Source organism: Choristoneura fumiferana, chromosome 17, assembly GCF_025370935.1.
Source record: "Choristoneura fumiferana chromosome 17, NRCan_CFum_1, whole genome shotgun sequence".
In the NCBI taxonomy this organism is placed as follows: domain Eukaryota; kingdom Metazoa; phylum Arthropoda; class Insecta; order Lepidoptera; family Tortricidae; genus Choristoneura; species Choristoneura fumiferana.
The window spans coordinates 20,167,943-20,195,528 of NC_133488.1; the positions used below are offsets into that span (position 1 = coordinate 20,167,943).

General features: G+C 37.5%; 1 protein-coding gene across 3 annotated transcripts in view; it reads left to right on the forward strand.

Annotated features, from left to right (window-relative positions):
- br (broad-complex core protein) overlaps positions 1–27,586 on the forward strand; it is a 173,544-nt gene that overhangs the window by 91,547 nt on the left and 54,411 nt on the right. For all 3 annotated transcript variants that reach the window (XM_074100291.1, XM_074100292.1, XM_074100293.1), the window contains exon 3: positions 3,012–3,039. The gene's annotated coding sequence lies outside the window, so the exon portion shown is untranslated. The remainder of the gene's footprint in view (positions 1–3,011; positions 3,040–27,586) is intronic.

The window sequence follows — 27,586 nt, forward strand, 5'->3', positions numbered from 1 at the left end:
TGGTCAAAGAGAAAAGAACGTTACTGGAGACCATAAATTGCAGAAGGAGATATATGATGGAACACTTGATACAACACGACAATTTCTTTTTAAACCTACTGGAAAAGGAGAAAGCAGACGAAGGGGAGGAAGGCCAAGATTAACCTACTTTGACGAGGTGAAGGAGAAAGTGGGTGTCGTGTCAGGAAGTCAAATAGCCGGCCAAAGAGCTGCGGAGTGGCGGTTACTCCAACGAAAATAGCGTAGATCTTAAATTAAAAAAAGAAGTATAAAATATATTAAATATATTGACCCGGATAACTCACGTCTTAAATCGAGTTTAGCTCGACATGTTTCGGGCTAATCCGTATCCGTGAGTCGCGCTCCGAAGACGAAGGGCTATGGATTAGCCCAAAACATGTCGAGCTAAACTCGATTTAAGGCGTGAGTTATCTGGGTCAATATATTTAATATGAGTGAGTCTCACGGTAGTTTCATGTTCAAAGTATAAAATATGTCTAAATAAATTGAATATCTTCCAGAAGGCCTCACCACAAGAGTAAAGACAAAAAAAACTAGTTTAGAACCGCCAAAAACATATTGTTTTTCATTGAAATACTTATAAAACGCAAACGTTTAGTTAGCTTGTTTTTAAATTCGCACACTTGACTGGTTTATAACTCTAATCATATCAATGAAGATGTACTATCGAACTATAAATTATATTCCGACCTGTACAACGTTTTCACAGTAAGTTTCACAACGAATTCTCTCGTCAAGAAACGCGGTGTTGGTAGGAATTTCTTTGAATAGGTTCCATGATCATGATTGTGTTGGTTCGTACCATAATATTAACGACAATATTAATTTTCGTGCGTAATTCTCGATCGGTGGTAACGGCAACTGCGTAAACATTTAGCGTAATCTGAATATTTAGCGCGGTTTTAGAAGCCAACTGTTCCAACTGACTTATTTGTGCAAAGTCTGTAGAGACTCCTTCACAAGCTAGAAATTTGACAGGAAATTATGTTGCATATATTGTATCGTCATCATCATATCAGCGATAGGACGTCCACTGTTGGACATAGGCCTCCCCATAGTAAACCTCCAGTTGCGTGGTAAACAGATGCCCGTTGGGACCGGAAAGATCTCTTTATTAGGGTTCCGGAGCCAAAATGGCAAAAACGGAACCCTTATAGTTTCGCCATGTCTGTCTGTCTGTCTGTCTGTCCGTCCGTGGCTTTGATCAGGGACTATCAATGCTAGAAAGCTGTAATTTTGCACGGATAATTTCGAAATCACGCGTTTTCTTAGAAATAAAAGCTTCCGAGTTTCATAATAATAAATAAACATAAAATGTCTAGTTGAAAAGTACTACTTTTAACTTTAACCCAAAAACCACATAAGTTTTTAAAAAGCTGTAAAATAGTAGAGGCAAGTAAAGTTTTATTTTGTCTAATCAAGAATCTACTTCGCTAAAATTAACAGCTCGATTGATGAGCATTTTAAATGAAATAAAATTAATAAAAAAAGGTTTCGCTTTACAGTTCTATTGCAAAAATAACCAAGTAACATATCAATCCTTACCGCTCTATTCTAATGTTAGTACAAAACCACTTGTATAAGTACACAGTTGTATTTCGCGCTGTTTTCAGGAGAATAAAAGCAGTTTTTGCAAACTAGTGTTTTTGCGTAGTGAACGAAAACACAGTATGTCGAAGAATTTTTCACCGCTATGACAATGTGCAGTATTAAAAGTAAGTTTAACCGCTTTAAATATCGGTATAGTTCTAAGGGCTACGATTTCTCATCATATCACTACAGGGCAACGCGACTAACGTCCAAGGTAACAAAAAACTAATAGCGCTTATATAAGAAGAAACAAGACTTCTAGGTTACGTGAAGTTCAACGTATCTTTGATTAACGGTTCAAATCACGGTTATAATTCTAGTTTCGATAACGTGCGCCTGGTAAGAGCTATAGAGCCTATATAACTAAATAGGCTGAATGCTCTAAACTCAGTCTTGTGGACTAACTCACTAACAATATTTGTTGTGTCTGTGTTAGTTTTAAGTATGATTCGCTAACTGTATTTCTCTGGACATCTGTTATTGGCTTTCTGTTTAGTACCTAAGTCTTATTATAATGCCCCAAATAAATAAAATAAAAATAAAATAAAACTTAACCTAAATTATGCCTCACGAGAGCTTAATCAGAAACATTTTAATGTATCTTTTTTTGGAAACAAAATAGTAGATTGTACAACAAATGCTTAAAACGAGCCATTTTACCCAAGATGTTTCCTATAGACACCCGAGCTGGTACGGCGAGAGTGGATAGACGCGTCGAGGGGAAAATGGGTTTAATGCTCGAGTTTTACACTGTATTTTTCACTTCGATTGCGAGGAAATGAAATAGCAACAGTGTAAACAATTGTTCACTTACTATGTACCTTTTGTTTTTCATGCATTGTTATATAATATAATTTTTTAGTTTCATTGGTTTATTTTGATTTATTTTTAGTTTTTTATAAATTAAAAATTATGAAAGAAATATGTAGTAACTTTTTTGTTTGACACCTGATTGCCTTGGTCTTAGGCGAAGATTTTATTTTATGCACTAGAGCATAAAAAGTCATTTTATGTCGCCTAGATCCAGCATAAACACAAACTTTACGAGCATGAGAAGTGAAAAGTATATATTTACCCGAATTAAATTAGTTTTCAATGTTTAAGTCTAAATCTGATATGATATTTTAATTTTGATGTTGACTTTGGGAGGCCCGGTGTAGAATACGTTAAGTGGAATATAGAAACGGATATGGTGAGTCCTAGGCGGTTGTATGTTAGAACTAGTCCCATTATAATTGAATTTTATATCTATACATAAATGCCTTAGTTACAAAAAGAATAGGAAAACGAGTGCAAGTTGTGAAAGCTTGCGCCTGTATAATTGAAAGTTTTTATTAGGAGACTAATGTTTTAAGCTTCCTTTTTAAAAACTCAATTTGATATTCTATCTTTGGTTACAGGTGCAGAGGATTTCGAACATTAAAAAAGGTAAGTTCTATGCGGTAAACTTCCTTAAGAAAAGTTTCATTTCATTAGCGTTAACATGTTTTTAGAAGCTTTTATTTAACTTGCAATTTTCGTAAAATAATTAAATAACAAATTGACCTAGTCCCAAAGTAAGCTTAGCAAAGCTTGTGTTATGGGTACTAAGCAACGGATAAATATAATTATATAGATAGATACATACTTAAATACATAGTAAACACCCAAGACCCGAGAACAAACATTCGTATTTTCATACAAATATCTGCCCCGACACGGGAATCGAACCCGGGACCTCAAGCTTCGTAGTCAGGTTCTCTAACCACTAGGCCATCTGGTCGTCAAAATAAATAAAAAATATCACGGGACACTAAATTGACCCCAATTAACCTAGTCCCAGTGTGTTAAAAATAAAGCGGTGTTAAATACTTGTGATATAGATATCATTTAATAATATTGTAAATCTGTTAAAAAAAATATACCTCGTTGAGTTTCTTGCCGGATTCTTCTCAACAGAGGTTTTTCCGAACCGGTGGTAGATTTTTTTTTACATTCATAAATGCTTGTTATAGCCTAAATTGAATAAAGATATTTTGACTTTGACTTTTTTAAGCAAAGCTTGTGTTATGGGAACTAGGTAACGGCGAAACTACTCACATAGATAAAAATACATACAAATTAAGCGTCCAAGATTCCAGAACAAACATTCGTATTATTCATACAAATATTTGCCCCGATTTTTTTTTTTATTCGACTGATGGCAAACGAGCAAGTGGGTCTCCTGATGGTAAGGGATCACCACCGCCCATAAACATCTGCAACACCAGGGGTATTGCAGACGCGTTGCCAACCTAGGTCTAAGATGGGATACCTCACGTGCCAGTAATTTCACCGGCTGTCTCACTCTCCACGCCGAAACACAACAGTGCAAGCACTACTGCTTCACGGCAGGATTAGCGAGCAAGATGGTGGTAGCAATCCGGGCGGACCTTGCACAAGGTCCTACCACCTGCAAAATTGGGTATCAAATCCGGACATCAAGCTTCGTAGTCATGTTCTTTATCCACTCAGCCTCAGCTCGTCAATATCTGCCCCAAACGGAGATAAAAGCTTTCATAATACTCCCAACACTCATAACATAGCGATTTAAATGATTCAATCGATCATTAAAACAACGAAAACGCCTAATGATTTTGTGGAAAAGAGATAAAAAAACGCACACACGAGAATGGAAGTCTCCTCCAATGGACGAAATTATTGGAAAAACTACAACCGAATATATTATGGAACGCCCACCCACCCTTGCATTATTTTATTTTTAATATGTTGATGCGATTAACTATAGCTTTTTTTGTATAAAAAGCGGGACGGCCGTTTTGGAATGGGTAATGAGAGACATATAAATATGTTGTTACGAGTACATGAGGCGGAAGGGGAGCTTTTAAGCTATCTCTACTTAAAGGCCAGTATAGACGGACTGCATTCCAATTGCAACGTAATTACCAACTGCCGACTGCCCATACATTTCAATTGCAGTCTGAGTGCAGTTGTGCCGACTGCAATCTAACTACAACGAAAAATTTATGGACAGTCGGCAGTCGCGGTTACGTTGCAGTTGGACTGCAGTCAGCAGTACAGTATTCAGTCGGTGAACGACATGCAAAAGTTCTACATACATTACAAATTAAATTAAATTAGATCATGTGCATAGTAATGTCAGTGTTTAAATAAAAATACAATATATAATGTGCATGGTAATTAATGTCAATTATAAAATTCTAGAAATTCTTTTACACTATAAAAGCAATTTACGTTAAGCCATCTAGTAATTTCCTTTACAAATTTATTATATTCCATTTGTCTCAAATCTCCTGAAAGATTGTTGTATGAAATAATGCACATATTATACGCATTTTTGCGATAGATAGCAGCACGACAAGCAGGGTGGTATAATAGGTTCTTGTATTGAGCTCTCTGTTTACCTACAAAGACATCGGACCTGCTTCTAAAAGTTGCGGTTACGTTGCAGTTGGACTGCAGTCAGTCTGCACTGGCCAACTATATGTTAGCATAGTTGTGACAGAATGGTCAGTATCATCATAGTCTAACGTACAGGACGTGTCTCTACCCTTTGGGTAAAGATCGAAATCCGAGTAGAGCTTAGTTCACGAGAAAGAGAAATGTAATGTTGTAAATTATTTGATTCAATAAATACAAAAAAATATCAAAATAAAATTAATGTGGTTTTTTTTTTTGACTGGATGGCAAACGAGCAAGTGGGTCTCCTGATGGTAAGAGATCACCACCGCCCATAAACATCTGCATCACCAGGGGTATTGCAGACGCGTTGCCAACCTAGAGGCCTAAGATGGGATACCTCAAGTGCCAGTTATTTCTCCGGCTGTCTTACTCTCCACGCCGAAACACAACAGTGCAAGCACTGCTATTTCACGGCAGGATTAGCGAGCAAGGGTAGCAATCCGGGCGGACCTTGAACATGGTCTTACCACCTGCAACGGCACCTGGCTGGACGGATTTGGATGAAATTTGGTATGTAGATATTCCAACGGTATAGGGATAAAATCTCGAAACAACAACCGCTGGGCTTAGAGTCGTGAAATTTGACATGATTGTTTTTAATGTAATGTCAATGAAAACGACTATAAATTTTCGGGAATTCCCACGGGAATTTTTAAAAATTCACCTGCTTGATCTAATGATTTACGTGAGCGAAGCCACGGGTAAACACTAGTTAACTAGAAAAAGACGACACACGTGTAAATCACGATGATAAATCAATTTGTCACCGACCAAAGCTCCGGTTTGTCTATACAGAACCCTTATTAAGGGATAAGCATCTTAAATTGACCGCCGTGTAAATTCCGAGGGCGCCTTAAGTAGGGTAACCGTAGGGTTGCCACTACACCGTATGACCGTAATAGGACCGTGACAGGAACGGAATGTCAAGCGCATAAGTGATACGCGACGGCGACGGTTGGTTAGGAAAATAATAGCAGGCATAGGGGCTGTTTCAACATCCATTGATTAGTGTTAACTGGGGGTTAGGTGTGATGCCGTCTCTATTTGTTTTGTTCGAATAGACGGAGACGGCATCACATTTAACCGTCAGTTAACACTAATCAATGGATGGTGAAACAGCCTCATAGTCTCACACTTTTCAATACATCCATATTAATATTATAAATGTGAAAGTGTGTGTGTGTCTTCTCAACAAAAGGACGTAAGTGCCGTGAAGATACGCTCTTTTTCTGGTAATAGATTTTAAGACTGTAGTAAGTGTTTTAACTGTGTTATAACGCACATAATATTACTTGACTTTTTCGTAATTGCTATGGAACCCTATCTTGGGCGTGTCCGACACGCTCTTGGCTGTTTTTTTATATTTTTTTATTGACTTGCGAACAGACTTAGTGGCTGCGGAACTCGGTCATCGGCACCCAGCACTCGGCCTTGTATCTCGTGCCCTCGTTAGCAACCCTATCGGACTGTCGAGACGTGAATGAATAACGATTAAGATCCTAACTCTTATATTTGTAAAAACCAGCCAATTGCGAGTGGAATTCGCCTTAAGATCGAGTAATACCTACATTTCTAGAGTTTCGACCTTAGTCAATAAAAACGGAACCCTTAAAAGATCACTCTGTTGTCCGTCTATCTATTAATAAGATCCTTTAACTCCGGAACGCATACCGGGTGAGGTCTGTAATATGAGCAATAGTACATTGTGTCTTAAGGGCGGTAAATAAGGAATTACGAACGAGAGTCTATTAGAAGCCCGAAGTCGAAGACTGAGGGCTTTAATGAGTCGATGTTCGTAATTCTAGTACCGCCCGTGCGACATACAATGTTCTTCATCACATTTGCGAGTAAATTTTTATATTTCTAAAAGAAAAAAATATATAATTGTTCCAAATATTGGCGATGCCTTAGGCTGCGCTCTTGGTAGCGCCGCCCTCCCCCTCTCCCCCTCCCGCAGCATGCGCCGCAACGTGCGTGTGCATGTGGTCCTGCAGCAGGAGCGCCCGCAGCACCATCAGTACGGGCACTGACTCATTTACCGACCACGGGCTTCATGACAAGCACATTAAGATCGAGGGTTTTATTTGGGGGGTTGCAACCAAGGTAGCCTGCATGTTACGACACTGTTTACGAGCAAGTGTGATGAAAATAATTAAAAAATAGATCATACACCTCAAACTTCAGGTTTTTAATTTTTATTACACTTTTTAGTTTATTCGAAGAAGCAATGTAAAGCAAAATGCTTCATGTTTGTAGCGTGACTGGTAACGTTAGTTGTGTTGTATACCTAGTGCCATCCACGAAGACTCGTGATTTTGTCAAAATTAGACATTAATGACATTGTAATAAGAACCACGGCACGCGTCATCGTGAATGACTCTACCTATAGGATGGCGTACATTGATAGGAATATTTAATTTGTATGAAAAAAGATAAATTCAGAGACTCCATTATTTTTAAAAGTCGCTGAACTAATGTTGTTCAGTTTGACGAGGACGATCTATGTTTTAATTTTATGCTCGTATTACAGGCCACACCCGGTACCTAAAATAGAGATATCAATACAAAATAAAGACTAAGGTCTGCTACCACTTGGAGCGGTGAATAAATCAATTTTCTAATTCACGCAAAGATGTTTCCATACAATTAAAAATATTACAATTACAATATCATCATCATCATCCCAGCCTATATACGTCCCACTGCAGGACACAGGCCTCCCCTCAGAATGAGAGGGCTTGGGCAGTAGTTCCCACGCGGGCCCAGTGCGGATTGGGAACTTCACACACACCATTGAATTGCTTCGCAGGTTTGTGCAATTACAATATACGCGCGGAAAACAATACCACTCCTTGCACTCGGGTAAAAGTTGCCGCGAGGAATTCTTTCCTATAGGGTACTTTCAGTTATTCTAGAAACTTATTTAGACGAATTGAAATGAACTAAAAGAATTTCTTTGCTCACCCGCGACCTTCATTTTTATTTTATTTCAACGTATATACTATCTTTTCACTCACTGCTTAGCTTGTCACTGACATAGCTGGAAAAATATGCAAATTGAAGTGGCAATGGGCAGGCCACACCGCTCGAAGAACAGATAACCGTTGGGGGAGAAAAGTCCTCGAGTGGCGACCACGAACCGGAAGACGAAGCGTTGGCAGGCCTCCCACCAGGTGGACTGACGACATCGTGAGAGTAGCGGGAAACCGGTGGATGCAAGTGGCGAGTTGTCGTTCATTGTGGCGTTCTAAGGGGGAGGCCTTTGTCCAGCAGTGGACGTCTTCGGGCTGATGATGATGATGACTAGCTTTTGCCCGCGGCTCCGCCCGCGTGGTATTCGGTTATCGCGCGCTGTTCCCGGGTGAATATTCCGTTTCAACCGGTCAGTAAAACGTCATTACCATCTCACGTGTATTAGCACAAGAAAGAAAAGTTTATCATATTTAATATACCTAATAATATTGAATTTTCACAAAAAAACAACCACGAGCATTACTTCTTTCAATAGTAATTGCCGAAACGGTAATGACGAAAAAAAAACGCCGCAAAAACGCTGAATATCTAGCCTCCCTCGGAAAATGTGCATTTTCCGGGATAAAAAGTAGCCTATGTCACTTTCTGACGCATAAACTACCTCTATGCCAAAAATCACGTCGATCCGTCGCTCCGTTTCGACGTGATTGACGGACAAACAAACAAACACACACACTTTCGCATTTTTAATAAATAATAAATAAATATCATGGGACACTTGACACCAATTGACCTAGTCCCAAACTAAGCAAAGCTTGTACTATGGATATTAGGCAACGGATAAACATACTTATATAGATAAATAAATACTTAAATACATATTAAACACCCAAGACCCGAGAACAAACATTCGTATTATTCATACAAATATCTGCCCCGGCCGGGAATCGAACCCGGGACCTCAAGCTTCGTAGTCAGGTTCTCTAACCACTTGGCCATCCGGTCGTCTATAGTCGTTAATATAATATACATATAACTAAGTATGGAAGTATGGATGGACCTCCGCAAAGTCTCCGCCTGATTCAATAAAATTTAGACCGCACTGCCGGTGATGCACAGAAACTATAGCCCAGATCTTCTTTTTAACCCCCGACGCAAATAGAGGGGTGTTATTCTGAGAGGAGGCCTGGATAAATGAAGTAGAATAGTTATTAGTCGAATTCAATTCCAACATTGCAGCATTGTTAAAATTATAAAGCTCCGCAAATATCAAAATTACTTTTTAACCCCCAACGCAAAAGGGGATTAAGTTTGACCGCTATGTGTGTCTGTGTGTCTGTCTGTGGCACCGTAGTTCCTAATCGTGGACCGACTTGAATGCGGTTTTTTTATTTGAAATCAGGTTTTCTAGCGATGGTTAGAAGTGGCCTGCATCCACCGTGAACCCGCAGTACGCCGTTTTGTCACCAAATAGTTTTAAATAATTATTGATTATAAATATGTATTAGTTTGCCTGAAATAAATGCAATCATTAGTATCATTATTAACCAGGTTTTCCATTCATCTCATTGGTGGACGTCCGCGGTCTCCATTCGAGGAGTTTTCGGCCCCAACGGCCATCTGTTCTCTGTGTCACTTCAACGAGCTAATTCGCTTGGCTATGACGGTGACCCTCGTTTATCAACATATCTCCTAATTTAAAAAAGGAATTTGTTTTTTTTTCTATTTTTTTATTGTATTTTTTTTAAACAGCTGGGTTATCACGGCTGTTTTAAAACAACTGCAAATCACTTAAGTACGAGTAAGTTTAATCCCGTCTTCGACTTGAAATAAGTCGTCGGAGCTACGGGGTCCTAAAGGGCACGCAGCCCCTCATATCTGCCATCAAAAGCAATAGTAAACCAAACTACACAAACATGCCGTGACAGGCACCTATACAATTGTCATCGCAAATCATCAAACGGCATAACAGTACAACCCAGCAAAACGCAAAAAATCCACCGCATTGTTTCTACTAATAAAAACTTCTAATAAACATGCAACTAAGCTACGGGCTTCCGGGCAAATAAAACATAAAAATATATCCTATTTTCATAGGGCGAGGGTGGAGGCCTGGGGGGGCGGCCCCCGTTTGCGCAAAAACCCAAAAACATCGAAATGAAAATGAGTGTAGTAGGGAGGCGGTTGGGCTGTGTTGGTAATTCATTTTTAACATTAAGCCTGTGTGGGTTTTAAAGTACAGTCGGCGATATGTGTGCTAATGTGTAATGGCGTATGCCGCGATTATTGTACACCTACTTCTTAAAGTATAGGTACGTTCTATGAAATATTTAAGCGAAATTTCTGGGTTGGTTATTAGGTTCTAGTTGTTGTTGTTTTGTGATTTAAATGGTATCAGTGTTTTGAAATTAAACATTATTTATGTTACTTTAAAAAATTGTGCTAATATTATGACACTTGGGCCCTGGAAAAAAAAAGTTGGTCCTCCTAAGGACGTCATTTGATATCAACGACTAATTAATGGGTAGTTGAGAGTAGATAAGTATAATATTTAACTATTAATAAGCACGTACATAATCGATAATAAGTAGAAATTTATTGCTGGAAATCACGTGCGATGGCGCCGCCCTGTCTCGCCGAGCGCGATCCACTTGGGATAATCTAAATCATCGGTCTAAGTATTTTTTAATTCATAATGTTCATCTAATTATAATTAAGTTGCATTAAAGTCATCGTGGCCGAGTGTACCTGGCGCGAGTTCGCATTGTGCCCTACACACACCTACGCGCACTAGCGTGAACATAAAACGCAATTTTGTATTAGATTTAATTTGAGTCGCACACAACGACGCGGCAGTGTGCGTGCGGAAGTGCCCGCTTTCTACGCACAAATTGATTACGATCGTCGCTGAAAGAGGAATTTGCATACACGTGGAGCCTTTTTCCCTTTCTCTAAAAAAAAAATCAATCCATTTCCGCACAAATCATAGCGGGGGTATCGTTTGGCGTTTTTTCTTAATTCGCGCGTTATGAGCGTTCGCCGTGCGGCCGGATGCTGAAAGTTGGGCAAAGTTTGTAGTGGCTCGTGCGTGATAGTTCGCGCGAGGCATGGGGCCTGGGGCATGGGGCACGAGGCATGGGGCATGGGGCATGCAGGTGCAGCAGTACCGCGGAGTCCGCGCGCCGCGGCGCCGCCTCGCCGAGTGAGCGCCCGATTTAAAAACTATACGAACGAACCCGCGCAGCGAGCGCCGTAATACCACCCCGCGCGTAATGATTTTTTGGCGATGAATTTATATTCGCTCGCGAGCGGTGCCACTTTTTCGACCCCCCACGACCCCCTCTCCCCGCTCATTAACGCAACCCAGATATGCAATTCTGATCTTTGACGAGGAGGCTGTAGTGTCGGCGGGCGCCTCGGCGGGAGAGGTGGCCCGTTTTGTTTTTTCCCGCCCGGTTCATTATTGATGGCATCGGACGGTAATGCGGAAGCATGTGTGAACGTTTCATTACAAAAGGTGGACGCCGCTCGTGTTAATATTGCAGACCAGCCGGACCCAACCGGACGGGTGGACGCGTCTGCAAAAAAAAAAAACTTTTCACAAATAAAAATTAACGGGCGCAATTAATTTTTTTGGCGTTAGAAATTCCTGTTTTGGTTCAAGCTTGTACGGTCCGAGCGCAACTATTCTGCGCTTGTCAGAAAGTTTTCGAAGTTCGGCCGAAGTTTTCTCACGTGCGTGTGTGGACGGCTGGACAGTTTGGCGGAGTTTCGCCCGCGCCGAACGCGTTCGCGGCACTTTTTTTAAAGATTTCCACCGCCGCGGCTGCTTGTTTATTTACCGGACATTGACTTGTGACTCTGTTGAAGTTTTATTGATTGTTTTTGTTTTTATTTTCGGAGTTACCACGCACTGAAGCTACAGCAAAGGTAAGTCACACGACACAACTAAACTAAACTACACAATAATTCCCACAGATGTTATTTCTGACAGCTCGAACCGGAAATATTTTTTCTATTCATCTAAAATCCGTAATCCTTTTCAAATTGTCGAAAATTTGAATATTCAAAAAGTTTGTTACTTTATCTCGTTTTTTAATTTGTCTTGCTAACAATTAGCTTGACCCCTTTCAAAGTTAGCTATTATGATGGTAATCTATGGAACTGGCCGATGGGGCTAGCTGCCGTGCAAGTGCCGCACAGGCTCACCATTAGATGCTCTTGCATAAATAATTTAAAAGTAATAAATTATAAAGTTGCATCGGACCGTTGGACGCGCGAAATTCAAGTGAAGAATTCGAAACGCGAATTGTCATTTTTTATTTTTTTATTTTGTGCCATTAACTTTGATAAAAGTTTTATCGGCCGATAATGTTATTTAGAATCGTTCGATGCACTTACAGAATTAATAGAGATAAGCAATAATCTTCTGCTTATTATTTAATTGGAAATACCTTACAACTTTCAAGTACATCAGTTTAAAAATAGGTAACCGTATCCACTACATTTCCTAAAGATATTTTTTTTAAGTTTCAGAACACACTAAAAATATTTTTGTACATGATAGATGAGATAACAATTTTTTTTTTTAAGTATAAGTAAAGTTAGCGATTTTTTTTGACCGTACTAAAATCATAAACGCAACTAGCTCATAAAAACCAACTTATTTCACATCAGCTCACCCAAAACGTCGCTTTTATCAGTTCTCACTTTCATTCCAAAACTTACCTATTCCATACACACCTTTACACAAAGTGCTTTTTGAGCGCGCAACGCGCACATTCGCGCGCGGCGCGCACCTAGGTGTCCCGTGCAGCGACGAGCCTGCAGCGTAGCCGCCGTTGCAGCGACCCCTCTTCAGCCTAAATACCTTTCAAATCTATTCTTCGCTTTATCGTGTTTTGTTCGCAGAGTACCAGTTTCGACGGTTAGATTTGCGAAGTCGATCCAAGTGGTTTTTAGTAGTTCAAGGTAAGTTTAATATGATAATAGGATCGAGTGAAAAAAATGCTAAATAGTCATGCATACATGAAATTTGTCAAAAAAAAATAACACTAAAACTAATTCAAATTTAAAAAAAAACGGTATACAAACACTACTTTTTTACGTTACTTAGAACCCAAATTTAGATAGCTAACGTAAAAATAAAAAACAGACATCGTTATTCCAATCGTAAATATCCTCATAGTTCATAGTATGGAGTCCAGTTTAGTGCCGCCTCCGCAAAGCACTCGCAAATCGCAATCAAACAAGGGAGGCAGCATCGATTCCAGCCAGCATCCGCGCTGCCAGACTAGAAAAAAGTAAAAAACGGTGACAGACTCATTCCAGCGTCTCCGTTCTAATCGCGCCCCCTCACGCACGCGCGAGTTTTTAATTGCACCCCACCCCCACCCCGGAAAAAAGGGCCCGAGCACACGATGGATTAGCATACAGCCTCACAGAGAAACGGCGAGCGCACCCCTTCAGTTTTTGCGAGGCGTCCCGCCATATTTTTTCGCGGTAATTTTCGGAGGGGCGCGGGGCGCTCTCTGCGTACGCGCCGCCAGTCGGCCACTGCCGGCGACGCGATGTGCAGTCTCACACACAGACTGCACTAAACTGACATGACACACGAAAAAAAAATACTTTAATCATCAAGTGCTAAACCAACCAGTGCTGTGTAGTGAGGATTGTTTTTTTTTTCTAAAACAAGGTAAGTTTTTTTTTTCTAGTTTTATCGCGTAGCCAAATTTGGCGATAGCTGGGAGCAAGGTCGACTGATAAATTTATTTGCACAAAAAAATTATGTTAGAGTGATTCGGATAACCTCATTTCGGGACAACGCTCGCTTTGTACTAGGCGAGTGCCTATTTTTTATAACATCTACTTTATTATCAGCAGACGTCAATGATTAGCGCTATTCTAAGCGGCTATTGCTAAAAATCTATCTGTTTCTAGAACACGAATAATTATAACCAAATTTATTCCCTTAAAACCCACTCAATTCCGGTTCAATCAATTTAACTCTACCCTAAAACTAACGTTTAACTTTTAAATTTACTGTTAATGTTGTTTTACACCAACGTTAGTTTATAAATTCGTGAGCTTTTCCTAAAAGTATCTATTTTTACATATTATTTCAGACCGCTTAAAAAAACTAACAGAAAGTAACCTCAACGCCGACACTAAAAACGAAACCCATGTGTTTTGGCAGTCTATAACCTAATTAAAGTACAACAAAAACTAAATGAAAGTTTCCCAAAACTTATAACACTGATGCCTATTGAAAATAGTAAAATTAACTTAACTGTTGTTGTTAATTTCACTCTACCTATGTAAGTTTTCATTGATGTTTAAATTTGGCTATAATAATTACTAGTTTGACTAGCAGAGATCCCTTTGAAGGACAAGTTGATAATTAATAATATACATTTTGAAACAAAAAATTAAAGCAAATGACCTAGATCTTTAAAAGGAAAGCTCGTACTATGAATATTAGACATAGTTATTAGATTATTTTATATATCTGTTAATCATATACATCTTATTTGTAATTAAGCGCCAATCATGCATATTCTTTTAAGGCTGGTAGGTAATATTATGTAATAATTTATGAATAATAATTTCAGTGTGTAATAAAATTAGGACTTATATTAGGCAACAGTGTTGTGTTGCTAAAACTTAAATTTATGTGTCAAGTCACGCTGGTTTAAGAAAAGTTATTACTATTTCAAATATAACAAACTACGTGACATCATACTTAAAAGAAATACCTAAAATGTTACTTAAAAAAAAACCTAAAATATACTCATTTAAATGTCAAAAAATATTTACAACTTACTACGAGCAAAGCACGCTATTGAATTTGAATTTTGTTTCTAATGTCATTTGGCTTGCTCACTTCAGGGAAACAATTTTACTATCCAAACCCCTGTTTGAACGTGATATTTAAAATTTAGCTCTTAAATTTACTTCTATAATTTGGGACTGAGCCGGGCTAGACCAAACCGACAATTAGTTATCTAGATTTAAAACCTAATAACATCTATTATATTGTTCTAAACTTTTGTAACATACAATCTTATTCATTAGCATCAATTTTGAAGATATAATGGGAACCAAATCTTTTCAATTATTCTGTACGAAAGAAAAACTAACATATTTCATACATTAATATTCAATCATTTTACGTCAAAAACACGTTAAAACTATAACCGATTTTTATGTTTACACAAAACCATTTGATGAAATAAAAACGTAACTAAAACATGTTAAGCTCAAAAATTAATAAGCTAAACAAATGTACTTGAGATTTGAGTTAATAGTATCTTAAACCACCTATTTTAAAACGCAAATATTTTGGTACCGGCTCAGTCAGTTCTAATTCCTAAATCAGACTTAACTAAAAGCTAAACTAAGATTACTGTATTAGAAATAAGTTGCTTCAAAGCATTAATGAAGGGACATTTCTAAGTTATCTTTTTACAAGTTATCTGTCTTCTTTGGCGGTGCGACGTACAGTCATCTGCATCATATCTGTCACAGCGGACCGTGCAAAAATATCTCACACGTCCAGGCCCTAGAAATAGTCATAGTTACAGAGTCGTTGTGTCAGGGATTGTTGCTGGTGACTGTACACACGTACCAATACTGATTGACTTGCATTTTGCGGTGGTCTGTGTCAATTAACTCTAATCATACTTATCCGCTAACAACCTTACACCACGGCTCTGTTTATGCGACACATATAAACTGCATGTTACCACAAAAGGACCGACGACGGAGTTCAGATAATAGTATCAAATAGTGAGCAAGAATGAGATTTTTAAAAATAGGTAGTAAGAAATTTCGTTTGTTTCACTGCCGTAGGAAGAGAATTTAATAATAAATCGGCTTAATTTCTTCTTTTAGATTTAAAAAACTGCTAAAACATAATACTTAGTCTACTTTTATTTAGTCTACTTCATTATGTTGAAAAATGTTGCCTGTGAGAGATCGCTCTGAAGCAATAAGGCCACCCATTGCTTACCTTGTAATTTTCTCTCTGTGTACCTATTTTTTACCTACTTGTTATAGTGGAGTACAATAATGAGTTATTGTATTGTAATGAAATTACTTGAAGCAAAAAATTATAATCATAAGTGAAAATCGTTGGCAGTAAAGGTTTAAACATGGCAGTTAGCGTAATCTACTTAAATCTAAACCTAGGTCGAGTTACGGAGCGAAGCAAAACTAACTGGGTTTCGTGAAAATATTATTATACAGGCCAGACGCAAGATCTAGAGAAACGTTATACTTTAGGACAGTGACGAGTCTAATTATTACATTTACACGATCTTTGCTCGTGAAAATCCAAACGTTTATTCTGCAAGACAGCAACAGCGTTGCGGCTTTTATAACATTATTATTATTGGGGTCCACTTTTCATTCGATTACTGCAAGAAATGTATTTTTATTGTGTCTAATATATGTAATTAAAGTTTCTCTCTCTCTCTCTCTCTTTTGTGCAATAAAGAGTTTTACATACATCACTTTTATAAACTACTATTATTATGGGAAAATTGTCATTGCCGAGAAGTACGCTGCAAGAAACTTGGTAGCAAGATAAAGTAAATTAAAAATAAGTGAATTCCACTTCACTATTAATATACAGGCCTCCTCTAATTCAATTCAAAGACTTGTGCCCAACTGTGGGACGTATATAGGCTGAGATGATGATATTAAATTTAAGCAAGACAAAGTAAATTAAAAATAAGTAGAAGGCCAACTTTACATGGATTTTTATACAGCTGAGTGCAAAAATACAGACATATCTGGGCCAATCAATTTTTTTACCGACACTAATCTGTCCGCGACATTTTTCAAACAATTGCAGATTTTTGTAAGTAAACATGTTTTTTTCTGTAATTTAATAGATGGTGTACATGGAATAGCAAGTTCCTACTTAAGTTCAATACCAACCTAAACAATGCAAACAATTTCAAATATATTGCCAAATCAGAGCCTAAGTACTCACGGTACTGTTTAATAGGTACAGATAAATTGTTTTACGTAGTGAGTTGATTGGTTTGGCGTAGGTACTTAATGTTTAGGTATTTTCATTTTTAGGAGCATACTAAGTAATAGCTACTAGCTTACACCTAACTACTCGTACATGTACATACTTATTCCATCATCTCTACTTTACCGCCGTAGAGGCCAATCGATGGATAGTTAAAAAAAATACCTTAATTCGTGACCACGCTGAAATATGACGGAAATTTCTAGATAATTTTAGCAAAATAAAAAGTGTAATTAACTCGGGTGTGTTAAAAAATATGAAAACCAGGCGAACACAAAAAACTCCATTTAATAACCTCTCGAGACGTGTTTCTTAAATTCACCACCAACTAAATAAATAATTATTTTAGTGGTAATTTTACATTCAATTATATCTATCTAATACCCTTGAACTAGCAATTCTTGTTATATATCTATCAGAATCTTAAACGGCTCCAACGATTCTGATGAAATTTGATATGTGGGGATTTCCGGGAATGACAAATCGATCTAGCTTGGTCCTATGTCTGAGTTTTAGCCCGAGCGAAGCTCGGTCGCCCAGGTATCTTCAATTATGATTTAATTGTTATTCTTATTTTATATTATTTTGATAGTATCAATATTCTTTTAAAAATAAGTATTTTCAGAAATAAATATTGTACATTGAATGAGTATAAAAACATACATGTAAAGATAAATATACATAATCAAATTATTACAACATCCATGATTCAGGTACAAATCTTCATATTCATCATACAAACAAACTAAATACAATAAACTATTTTTTTATACTTTTGCACAGATCAATTTGAGGTTATTTCTACGCCCTAAAAATTGTCTATATAACAATCAATGAAAATAGCGATAATCCACTATTGACAAACGCCGTGATTGGCTGTTTAGGGGTTGCCAGAGTAAATTAAAAAAAATACTTTAATCCCTAGAGATTCATGAGGAGCTTTAGCCACGATATGCATGCAGCATGAGAAGTGAAAAAAATATAAATCCACAAAATGTGTGCATCCAAATTGTATATTATTAGTAAATAACATACATAGTTTTATACACAATAAACTAAATTAAAACAATCCAATCAAATGGCACTATGATGACAAAGATGGTGAACTAAACAGTAAGTTGCATCAATAGTGCAGTGCTACGCAACGCAGCTCTACGCACCGTAGATCAGTCTACGCAGTCGTAGAACCAAAATAGAACAACAAAGTCAGCAGTGTTGGCGTAGCTGTGTTGAGTTTTGAGTCCTTCATAATAATCTTGTTATGTATGTAATATTTTCTAGATATAAAGAATATCCAGTAGTCGAATATGTTTATTTATTAACGTTATAACCATGTGGAAATACAATCGTAGTAAGTAGTTGATTGACATCTGACATTCCGTCCTATTTCCGATTCGAGCCGTGTAGAGGCGCTGCTAATCGTTCAGGAATTGTGTATGGCCTAACAAATCTAATCTTTTTCTTTTCGATTGGGTGAAAATATATACTGTTAAGTATTAAATTTAATTACAGATGACATAAATGACGGAACTAAAAGAATTTCCTTGCTCACCCGCGACCTTACGATAGCTAAGCTTATGCAAAATATGCGTGTTCATGCAGTTCCTCCACCTCCACACTGTAAGAACACACACAAATCACACAAACCCATCTATCACCACCACCACACTACACTGACGCGTTTCGATCTCAAACAAATATCAAAGTTAGAAAAAAAACCGGCCAAGAGCATGTCGGACACGCCCAAAATAGGGTTCCGTAGCCATTCCGAAAAAATTAAGTAATATTTTTATGTTTAGGTATATTTCATACCTTAGGCTGCTATTTACTCTTAAACTACTAATAATTCTCAAGAAAACTTAGCCGTTATAGTTTTCCTTGAAAGTTTGATATACTTACTACCATCCTGAATTATTTCAAATTTTTCCACCCACCGGTTTAGATTTTAGAGGGAGGGGGGACGCTCGATTTTCATGACTATTTGCACTTTAAAGTTGAATATTTCGCAAACAAATCAAACAAACACACTATAGGGTTGGATGAGAAAAACAAATCAATTTATGTTAAGGTACCCTATATTTATGCAATTTTATGTACTTTTTGTCGCATAGTTTACATAAATGAGTGCAAAATTACAAACATTCTAGCATTGAAATTTAACAAATATCCATACGGACGGACGGACAGACATACCATGGCGTATAAGCCAGTGTTATTTTATTTTATAATAACAAAGCAGAAGATAGATCGATAGCTCAAGAATCACTCCGTTATAAATTGGGAAATTCTTATATCTAACTTTTTGCTCTTTTTACAGAATTATATGTATTTTACTTCAAGAAAATTAACTTTAACCGTTAAAAACTATGAGTTAAGTTTATTTTACCTGTATAAATTTCATGCAACCGTGTATTTTTGCTGAAAGAGTATCTTCATAATTATAAGGCCATAGCAATTTATAAGTGTTACGCACTTATTGTTATAATAAACTGTGTACTTATTGTAAATAAAATAAATAAATAATATTATAAATGTGAAAGTTTGGATAATAAGACCTTTGTTACTCCATCACACAAAAATTGCTCAACGGATTTGCATGAAATTTGGCATACAGATAGTTTCTAACTTGAATTAACATACGAAACTTTTTATCCCGAAATAGCGATAAAAGTCGCGGGCAACTCTATATTATAGTAAACGGCACGAATGAAACTTGAACCCAAAATTATTACTCTCTTTCTCACGTCTGCCTCAAACGAAGGAGATAGAAATATGATTGTAGTGTCAACTTCCGTACCTTCATATCTACATTAAAATTAATAAAATGCCAGTGAAGATTTTCTTAAGTACACAAGCGGGTGTGTGCGTTAGCAATCATATTTTTATCGGCGCTGGCGCAGGCGTTGAACCTAGATAAGCGCTGGGCAACAGCCTAGGGAAATCTAACCCGCCGCTTTTTATTAGAGATCGGTTAGCGATTGACCTAACACGTACTCCTAATTCACACTAGGGTGGGTTCCATCAGTTTACAATAACCATCACATCTCGGCTAAAGTGAATCCATACTATACTAATATCAATAAATAAATATATATCATGGGACACTTGACACCAATTGACCTAGTCCCAAAACTAAGCAAAGCTTGTACTATGGATACTAGGCAACGGATAAACATACTTATATATATAAATACATAATAAATACATATTAAACATCCAAGACCCGAGAACAAACATTCTTATTATTCATACAAATATCTGCCCCGGCCGGGAATTGAACTCGGGACCTCAAGCTTCATAGTCAAGTTCTCTAACCACTTGGCCATCCGGTCGTCAATTATAAATGCGAAAGTGTGTGTGTTTGTACGTTTGTCCGTCTTTCACGTCGAAACGGAGCGACGGATCAACGTGATTATGGGCTACTTTTTATCCCGGAAAAATGCACAGTTCCCGAGGGAAAAAGCTAGTAAGACTATAAAAGAGACAGTGAATATATGTCCCACTGTAGAGTACGGGCCTCCTCTCACAATGAGACGGGGCCTACAACCTTAACCACTCAAACCAGTACACAAACCTCTGTAAACTTTTGATTATAGAAACTCAAATAATTGCTTGTAATAAAAAAAAAACACGAGTACGTGTAGTACCGAACGCAAGTGCAGTCGGCGAAAAGTTTCCTTCGTGTTGTCTTTTTTACTTTTAATATAGTTATTACTATTGTTGTGTCTTGGGTTGTGAATGTATTTCCTTTCTTTCTTTGAAATGCAAGTTTTAAATAAACGATAGTTTTACCTTAATTTTTTAAAATTACAGGTATAAAATCATGCTTTGAATAATAAAAACCCTCTTTCAAACTCTATTAGTAAAACATAATGAACTATGACAACGTCAATGACTAAGTTACATAGTTTATTGTTACTAATTGCTACCTACTTCCATCCAAACTTAATATTATAAATGCAAAAGTAATTTCATCTGTCGTCTGTCTCTTACCTCTTGACGCTTAAACCACTGTACCGATTTACTTGGATAAAATTAGGTACGGAAATTTTGAGACCCTAGGAAGGAAGTAGGATAGCTTTTATACAGAAAAATGTAGTTTCCATGGGATAAACAAGAGATTATTTACAGACGGAGTCGCGGGGAAAAGCTAGCAGTTTATAAAAAGCATTTTCAGTAAAAAGACTGGTTTAGTTTAGATTGTTTACTTATTTTCTGTTGGTAAACACAATGACTCACCTACTGACTGATAGACAGACAGTCTGAAATACACGAGTTAGAAACTTAAATTTGATAGACATAATAAAATTATTCCCTGAGATAGGGATTTTCTTTTAATTCCCACAGATTAGGAGCTGACCAATTTTTTAATCTTCCACTGAAGCGAAAATTGCGATCAAATATGCTGTAGGTTTTCGGGGGTGAAAAATCGATCTAGCTTAATCTCATCTTCACGAAAATACATCTACTAATATTATAAAGGGGAAAGATTTGGATTTTTGTATTTTTGGATGTATGTTACGAATTAACTAAAAACTACTAGACCGATTTTAAAAATTCTTTCACTATTAGAATGCCAAATTATTCCAAAGTGCCATAGGCTATATTTATTACCTTGAAAAAAATAAGGTTCCGTACTAAAACTTCAATAATGTAACTCAAAGATAGGACAAAAAAATGTTCAACGATATTAAAGAATATATAAATCTACAAAAAACTTTGCAATACCATATGTCCATCTATTGTAGTTATGTCATTTTAACTACTTTTACACATTTTAAAAGTTGGCAGTAATGCCGACTAAAATCAGACCATGTTATCCATACTTTTGTATTAATCCATATCCAAATAAATAATTTCTTTCAAGACGGTTTCAATACCGGTAGATTATTTTCGAATTATTCAAATCGGACATTCCATTCAAAAGATATTACGAATATAAAAATATCAGTCTAACCGAAAAATGCATTTACTCAACGTTGAGGCACCCCGGCTTCGCGCGGGTCGGGTGTAGTTTTTGGGAATGGTGTGAAGTGCCCTTGATTAGAGACCTTTTTAGAGTTCTGTGCCCAAAGGGTTTTTTTTTTATTTATTTTTTTATTCGACTGGATGGCAAACGAGCAAGTGGGTCTCCTGATGGTAAGAGATCACCACCGCCCATAAACATCTGCAACACCAGGGATATTGCAGACGCGTTGCCAACCTAGAGGTCTAAGATGGGATACCTCACGTGCCAGTAATTTCACCGGCTGTCTTACTCTCCACGCCGAAACACAACAGTGCAAGCACTGCTGCTTCACGGCAGGATTAGCGAGCAAGATGGTGGTAGCAATCCGGGCGGACCTTGCACAAGGTCCTACCACCTGCAAGGGTAATAAAAACGGGACCATTATGTTTCTTTTCTTTTGTACAATAAAGAGTTTACATACATATATACATAAATATTAAAAGGGGGCTCCCATATAGCAAACGTGGTTTTTTTGCCGTTTTTTGATAATGACTAATGTTGTATAGGTACGGAACCCTTCGTGCGGGAGTCCGAATCGCACTTGGCCGGTTTTTTTTATTTTGCCCGTGCGAAGCCGGGGCGAGTCGCTAGTTTATTATATTTTACAAACACTAGGCAAAGCGTGGTCGGCCAAAAATTAGCTACTTTAAGTCACTATTTATAGAGCTCATTTGAATATAATTACTTAATAACAACCCCATGTTTCCTGGTTATAATAATTTTTATCAGTGTTTTTGCTACCTAAAGTTTAGTACTCTGGAGTATAGTAAAGGATGTATAATGGCGCACAAAAATGTTTGAGACGCGATAAGATTTAAAAAAATATTATACAAATCTGAGTAGAGACAGACACCTTCTAAATGAACTTAGAGAATTTCCTTGCTCAGCCGCGACCTTACGATAGCTAAGCTTATGCAAAATATGCGTGTTCATGCAGTTCCTCCACCTCCACACTGTAAGAACACACACAAATCACACAAACCCATCTTTCACCACCACCACACTACACTGACGCGTTTCGAACTCAACCGAGCTCATCTTCAGAGTGACACAACCGTACACCATGCTACCAGTTGTTAGACTAAAGAACCACAACCACCGTTTTAACTTGTCACTGTAACTCCCTAAGTACCCACATACGTTTTATGAAACAAAACAAAACTACCCAAAAATTATTAATACATTTTTTAACCGTCCTTCAAAACTACCTTGATTTTTATTTATTTACGTCAAGGCATGTTTTGTCGTAAGGTCGCGGGTGAGCAAGGAAATTCTTTTAGTTCATTGATATGGACCTCCGCAAAGTAACGCCTGATTCAATAAATTAGACACCTTCTAGGCTAACTTGTACCATCTTAGGCCTAATCTTCGCTATCCATCAAGCGAGATTGAGGCCAAACGTAAGCCTATTTTATATTAAAAAAAAGTAGAAAGAAGTGGAGGGCCATGTGAGAGCCTTTCGTCGGCTATACCGACAAGAATGTAACTCTTAAATAAGACGAAGCAAGGCTACTAATACTAACTAATTAAAAAAAAGACAGGTGGGGTAAATGTCCGAGGTATTCTGATTTAGTACATTGTGTCTTAAGGGCGGTAAATAAGGAATTACGAACAAGAGTCTATTAGAATTCTTGTATAAACACTCACTGGATGGAATCAATAACAATTAATTAATTAATTATTTATCTATAATTCGTGTCTTTTAACTAGATGTCTAATCACTTTTTTCACCAAAATACACTTGATTTCAATATTTATTTTTCATTTGAAAAATCTTCGTCAAAATCTGACGTTATTTCTTGATTGAAACATGTGTATAATCTGTAGTGGCATAGACTAGCGTAGAGATGGTAGAAAATTTGTCATTCTAAAAATCGATTAATGCGCGGATGAATAAACGATTTTAATTCTTGTATAAACACTTGGATCCAATTAAAATTAATTAATTATCTATAATTCGTTAACTAGATGTCTAATTACTATACATTGATTAAATTTTTCATTTGAAAAATCTTTGTCAAAATCTGAATTTCTTGATTGAAACATGTGTATAATCTGTAGTGGCATAGACTATAGAGATGGTAAAAATAAAAAATCGATTAAATGAATAAACGACAAAAATACTTTGGAATCAAGTATTCAATTAATACTTTGATTATTCAATCGATTTACTGAACAGATTAATTATTTTGCAATATAGGTTCTAGGTTTTCGCATCATTGAATGTCTGTGGTCGAATAAATGGCGTCTTTGTTTACACTTTTCATTAATTGGATCGAAACACAATATATCAAAATAATAATGCTAATGGCGGTTTCAGACTAGAGTTTTTTCTGCGCGTATAAGTTCGTTTTTCCCATACGCGCTTCCACGCGCGCTAGATTAAACCGTACGCACGTGTAGGCGTTCATTCCTGCGTGTTCAACGCTCGACGAAAACAAAACCGTCCCAGAAGGGCTACTCCGAAACTCGAAGTTCGTGTCGTGCGGTCCTTCTCGCTCTCGTATTAAACTTTATAAGTGTCAGAGGGAACGCACGACACGAACTTCGAGTTTCGTAGTAGCCCTACAGACCCTAAACTACGAAGTGCAAAATTCAAACTTCGTATCTTGCCGTCCCGCTAACGCTTATATTATTTAATACGGGAGTGAGAGGGACAGTACGATACGAACTTCGAATTTCATAGTAGCCCCCCTGTACGAGCGTACGGGCTGCCGAAAAAACAAAATAACTAAATCAATTATACCGGGTGTGGCCTGTAACACGAGCAAAAAATTAAAACATAGGTCGTCCTCGTCAAACTGAACAACATTAGTTCAGCGACTTTTAAAAATAATGGAGTCTTTGAATTTTCCTTTTTTCATACAAATTAAATACTGCTGTCAATGTACGCCATCCTAGAACACAACTGACGTCGCCTGTCACACTACAAACATCAAGCATTTTGCTTTACATTGCTTCTTCGAATAAACTTAAAAGTGTGATAAAAGTTAAAAGACTAATTATTTTTAAAAGTCGCTGAACTAATGTTGTTCAGTTTGAGGAGTTCTATGTTTTAATTATTTGCTTATATAACAGGCCACACCCGGTATTACTACTAGGACGTCCGGAGATAGACGGATGACCCAGTTGAAGCGCGTGGGCGCTTGCAATCGAAATAACTGCAGTGAGGGCCTATGTCCAACAGTGGATGTCTTACGGTTGATTTGACGATGATAAAGACTACTAGGGTTGTAACGAAATTTTCTTCTCCGCTTCCGTAACTGCAAAACTTCCGGAAGAAATCGTATCTCCGTATCCGCCTCCGCATGTCGATAACCCGAGTTCCGACGACTCAATAATAATCCATCCATGTATCCTAGCCTATATACGTCCCACTGCAAGGCACAGGCCTCCTCTTAGAATGAAAGAGCTTGTGCTGTAGTTCCCACGCGGGCCCAGTACGGGTTGGGAACTTCACACATTGAATTGATTCGCAAGTTTGTGCAGATTCACGAGGTTTTCCTTCACTGTAAAGTTCGAAATTTATATACAAATAAATTTCGTAAATTAGAGTTACAAGCTCTGATTTGAATCTTCGATCCTCTGCATGAGAGCACGGCCACGGCTTAATATTAATGCGGGTTTAAATAACTAGGTACTTAATGGTTAAATAATTCTTACCTACCGCTGACTTCCGTCAGGTGTCGGGAATCCTATTACGAATGATTCTTGATTGTTATCAAGAAGCTTCTAATTAATTTAAGTAGATACTTTGTTAATTTCTTTGTATTTTACTGTTTCAACTTACAATAAAAACCGGTCATGCGTAAGACGTAAAGGAATCCGTACTACAATAAGTTTCATATTATGTACAATTGTATATGTCTATTATACTGGTACAGTATCTATACAGTAGTACTTTTGGCGTCAAACAGACAAACAGATTGGTTCACATTTATATCCTTATATAAACTCGAATATGAGTACCTATTCTATCGATAGTGATGAAATTTGCAATGGAGATAGTTTGAGACATTGAAACGGACGTAAGATAGTTATCCCGGACAAGTTTTTACTTTCCGAAGGTCCGCGATATAATAGGATCAAATAAAGCCGAATAACGGCAATCATTTGACCTATCGCCTCTCAAGCTGAGGGTCGTGGGTTCAAACCCCGGCTCGCACCTCTGAGTTTTTCGAAATTCATGTGCGGAATTACATTTGAAATTTACCACGAGCTTTGCGGTGAAGGAAAACATCGTGAGGAAACCTGCACAAACCTGCGAAGCAATTCAATGGTGTGTGTGAAGTTCCTGATCCGCACTGGGCCCGCGTGGGAACTATGGCCCTAGCCCTCTTGTTCTGAGAGGAGGCCTGTGCCCAGCAGTGGGACGTATATAGGCTGGGATGATGAGGGCAATCAGTGGAAAAACTTCGTTACACACCCTGTAGCTCCTAAAGTATACAGCGTGGAGCAAAAATTAAGATTACCAAATTTGTCGGAAATTTTATGTAAAAACTTTTGTTTGAAGTAATCATAACTATTCGAACAAATATTCGAGATATGACCTAAAACCTGATAAAAGGTTCCTTCAACAGCAGCTTTAGTTCGTTGATATGGACCCAATCCGCACTGGGCCCATGTGACGACTACGGTCCAAGCCCTCTCATTCCGAGAGGAGACCCGTGCCCAGCAGCGGGACGTATATACGCTGGGATGATGATGATGATTATATATTGTAACGCCTGATTCAATGAATATTAGTTTAAGCTATGAGGTAGACACTTGTGCACGCGTCGGTCTGATATCACATCGCGCGCTAGACACTATGACGCATGCGCTGCAGGATGCCGGCTAAAAAAACAATTATTATTGCTTTTGCGAAATAGTTTATTATATTGATGCCTCATACTAATGCTAAGCTAGAAAATCTAACCCTCCTGACTCAGTCGGGTAAAAATAGAATCTTATTGTGTCGTTGAAAGGTATATTTTCATTCGGTGACTTGGTAAAGAACGCTGGTATTCGACAAGTCCTGAATTCCCCAATGTCCTGTAAATTATAATGAAAATACAAATGTTTTTTGCGAAAAACAAAATTCGGTTAAAAATTGAAATCATAGTGTTTTTTTTATCTGTAATTCCTTTTCAAACGCTTTTTTCTGAGCTACATCGTGCCTACATCCTTCCTTTGGGAAGGACATAAGAAATAATTATAATTGGACACTGATGGCCTTTGTAAAGTATGTAGTGAAACACTAGTAAGAACAGCCGGAGATCTTAATAATTCTAATTAATGAAAGTTTCAAAAAAATATTCCAAAAAAGTACCTTTGGTAGGCAGGAGGTTAAGCTGAAGGATCATCGCGAATCTACGCAAATCTGCTGAGCTATTCATTGGTGATGCAAATATGGCACTAACGGGACGTACATGCCAGTATGTCTTTCTCTGTCTAATCTTGAATTTCAAACCTTATAACTTTGTTATTTGTAAAGGTAGCTTAAAAAT